We start from the raw sequence: 4,564 nt of genomic DNA, 5'->3' as shown, positions 1-4,564 counted from the left end.
TTCATATGAAAGATTACCCGAGTGGACAAAAGGCCGTCTTCCATATGTAACTGCTGTTATGTTTAAAACTAAAAATATTTAAAATTGTAGATGTTATTAGGGGTTACACAATTATCCCCTTAAATTTAATTTTATCATTATTATGTCAAATATACGACACTTGTTATCTTCTCACGACTTCATAAACAGTGTGTCCTCAGAGAAGGTTTCAATCTTTAATATGCAATAAAACCTATTGAAAATGTACTTTAATGATTAAAAATAGCCTTTTTCATCAAAAGCAACACTAAATAATCTCTTATATCAATAAAAACTGTTTTTCTACAACACATTCATGTTTTATAAGGATTCTAAGTGGTGGGACAACTTTACTATAAGTCAACACTGTCAGACATTTCATTATGTAAAATGTAATCAGGCAAAATAGGAGGCAGCTTTGACTTTGAAGGACCTCTTGTCAAATTCTACCTCTGCAAAGTACATTAGAGTCAGACATGCTCTGATATGTGTTGAAGTTTTAGAATATTTTACATTCCGAATCTTGAAAGTCCTGTGTCACAAACATGACATGTCAACACCGACTTACAATTTCTGAAGAATTTATTTGAAATGTTTTGATAATTTTATTTTCCTGAAGTAGTTCATACTAGCACCTAACATCAACAGAAAACCAAATGGCTACTAGATAAATTCCATTTGTTATGTTTAAGAAACGTTAAATATGTCAACACCGTCAGACAGGAAATCTGACGCAGTTGACATCTGACGGTGGTGATAGGCCAATGACGGTAAAAAAAAACAAAAGCTGAGAGGTTGTGTCAAAGCTTAGCTCAGTAGCTTAGTATATGTTGGATACAAACATGTAATTTAATTTGACGAAACATAGGGTTTGTATTTTTTTAACATTGCACCCTGTTTTGTCCCACTTCTCAAGAATCACTGTTATATATACAGTACATATCAGTTAAATATGGGGTTAATTTCTTTCTTCCCTGAGAGACAAAAATCAAAAGACTCATTCAAAGCTCAGTTTTGTGAAGGGAAATATACATGACAAGAGAGAGAGAGAGAGAGAGAGAGAGAGAGAGAGAGAGAGAGAGAGAGAGAGAGAGAGAGAGAGAGAGAGAGAGAGAGAGAAAGAGAGAGAGAGAGAGAGAGAGAGGAGCAAGAGAGAGAGAGAGACTAGTGCTCACTCTGGTGGGATAAGCTTTATGCCCCGCCCTGTACTGTTGAAAACACACACAGACTGTCCTGATCCAATTCAAACAAGGTCATAACCACAGCGACATATGTGTAATTACAACACAAACACCTGTGCTTGATTAAAGTGTAAAAAATATAGTGTTATTGTTCGAATATAGTATTGTAAAACACATGTTCTATATACTTTTATACACTGTTTGTTATACATTTCCCTAATTAAAATCCCAAATACTCTACACTAAGGGTAAATAAAGAGAAGGTCTATAACATTATTTGTGAGTTGTTTTTAATACACTTTGGCAGGAGAGATGAGGATGAGGATTCCCAGGGAGAGGGACAAGCAGTGAACACAGAGGGCGAGAGAACACAAAGAGGAGAGGCCGGAGAGATGAATGTAAAGAGAGAGTGTAATGTGTGTAGTGTAATAAAGAGAGGGAGCAGGTTATAGAGAGCAGAGAGATATAGCAGGCTGACTGCCATGGTTTTAAAACTGCTGTATTTAGTCTCCAACTGCAACTCAAACCCTTGAGTTAGTGGACCTTAGTATTTCTAAACCCCTGCGTATTGGTTCATGTCACTTTGGATATGTAGAAAATGAATCGTAAATAATATAAACTCTAGTTGATTTCCTCAAAAGCCTTGATGTCAGATGCTCAGAGGAAAAGCCATGTGGATGTTGTGAGAGAGAACAACTTGAAAACCAAAACAAACGTCCGCTTCATGGATCAGCGTGTATAGCCCTTGACATGTACCGATGGCAGGTCACATCGTTACATACAGTTGGCTCTCATATGAGGCGGCTCCTTGGGAGATGAGAGCAAGCTGTACAAAATCAAAGATTCGCTCTAAGTCCCCCCGCCCCCCCTCCGCCCCTCCCCTGTGTAACTAATGTGGACCACCGTAATATGATCTGACAACGCAACACAGTGCCTTTTGCATTGGGGGATAAGGATAAAGTTGTGTATGCCAGGGCCCCCGTTGCATAGCAGGGGCCGATGGAAGGGGTCTGAAGTCATGCAGCTTGATGTAACTTGACAACATAGGATTGCGTATATATATAGAAGGGAGAAAATAGTGGATAGCAAAGGAGCAAGCGCCCAGCAGGTATGTGCCTTAAAGATGTCACCCACATGAATCAAGACGCAGGGAGCAAGGAGGGGATGGTGCCAGGGGGCTACCGAGACCTTATCATAGAAACAGCAAAGTGGAGCAATCATGTTACCGCAAAAAAAGAAAAAAATACAAACACAAGAGCCCTGCATTTTTTTTTTTAAACAGACATTTTGCTTTTTGCTACTCTTGTCCTTGTGAGTTTAACAGGCAATGGAATCACCAAGTGGTTTGGATGTAATTATTTTCCCAATTCCCAAGCTAATTAAAACAACACAATGTCAACAGCTGTAACTTTGATCGCTGATACAAGGACACACACCTCCAGATTACATTTTTGTTGTGTTGGTGTAACAGCGTTATATATGACCACCTCAGTCCAAGGTCACCAGGGAAATGTATTCAGCAACAACAAAAAATCTCTCTAAGCACTAAGTACCAATGTGATATTATGTTTAGCCAGATAGTAAAGGACGCTTGTCATAAAAAGGGTGTGTGTAAAATACAAATTGCAATCTGTCTGTCAGCTCCTGTTAAATGGAGTGCGCCCATTGATGAGACATGCAATCTGCTGTCTGCTTTTGTCAGAGGCAAAGTCCGCCGCCGTGCTTATGTGTCATGGCATTTAATATAGAATTTTTATACATTGCATACATTTTGGGGAGGAGGAGGGAGCCAAGGTGAAACGTATCGTTGAAGTCGTGTCATTTCGTGACATCATGTTGATGACAAGCTAAATGTCAGAAATGACCTTCAAGAAGAATGAATGTTGTGAAATAGTTGATAACATTTCCGCTAATGGACTAATGCCTTATTACTATATTACTAAACCTGGAGATACTCCACAACACAGGCCCGAAAATCATTGAGTTTAAAAATTGAATTCAAACACTGAACACAATAAAAATCATTTAAACTGTGTTCACATAGGGAGACAGTCAGACAAATTCCAGTTTTACCTTTAACCTCATTCAGACGTGGAGGAATTCACTGCCAGTATTGCATCATCCTTTCTTCATGCTTTTTACATTGGATCTCCATGAGTGTTTTATGAATTCATTTTCATCTAATCCTCCATTCTGATACCGACAAGAGCATTATGTTGTTACTCTGCCCCGCACTGCGTTGCTCAAAAGGGGGCATTTTGTGTGTGTGTGTGGCATGGAGGTCAAACATGAATCAGCTCGGCTCTCTAATATACAAATATCACCTCAAAGCAATGCCAGCAGCAGAGGCAGTGTGAAAGATTATGAGGGCAAAACGCCAATAGAGGTGTTTTTGCAGTAGTGCTGTACTACGTAGCGGTGGCTTGTCTGTGGCTGCAATACAGTGAAATATTAATAGTATGACATTAATATCCGGTGTCCTTGTCACATCACCATCAAAAGCTATATAAAAAAAAATAATAATTGTGTGATTAGAGCCACAGGTGGTTTAGCTGCTGGGAGGAGATCTGTTATTGCTTCCAGCTACGCACAGCCTTGTATTAACTCTGTGCTACTGATCCTCTGTCTATGTCTCCATGAATAAGAACATGTTCTTAGTGAACTCAGCCAGTAAATTAAGGATTAGAAAAAAAAGAACTGTCCTATCCTGTTCATTATGTAAGAGGTTGTTGTTCCACTCAATAGATAGCAGATGCTCCTATCAACGCCAACATTAACACTTTTCCAGTGCCGCCCGATACACAATAAGGGGAGAAAAGAAAAGAATAAATCGAGCAAGCTACATATTGTTTCGGATGACGGGCCGAGTGCTATATAGCTTCAAAAGGAAACCTTCTCTTTCTTGTAAGAACATTTACTCTTTTTCCCACCTGTGCTTAGTCAGGATAGTTACAATGCCCCGACATGACTGGAGACAGCCCCTGCATACTAAAGCACACTCTCATACACACAGAGCAGTCAGAGGTGGCAAGGCTGGCTCTCTGCATGGCACCAGTTCCACTTACCTCTGCTGCTGCTGCTGTGTGTGTGTGTGTGTGCGTGTACGTGTGTCTGTGTCTGTGTGTGTGTCTGTGTACGTGTGTGTGTACGTGCGTGTTTGTGTGTGTGTGTGTGTGTGCATGTGCTTGTGCTGCCGTGGCCCCCAGCGGCCTGTATGCGCTTTAGACATTTATTTTATAGCTGAGGGTTTATGTCTGCATCTCAAAAGACTGGATGGACAGAGCAGGGCTGTGCACGTGGATTTTGAAGGGGCAGGGACTCAAGCTAAAGAACACTTGTGACATAGTCTTTTTTGATGTGCCATT

This window comes from Ammodytes marinus, assembly GCF_949987685.1.
Source record: "Ammodytes marinus genome assembly, chromosome: 10".
NCBI classification, from domain to species: domain Eukaryota; kingdom Metazoa; phylum Chordata; class Actinopteri; order Uranoscopiformes; family Ammodytidae; genus Ammodytes; species Ammodytes marinus.
This window is presented reverse-complemented; position numbering follows the sequence as displayed.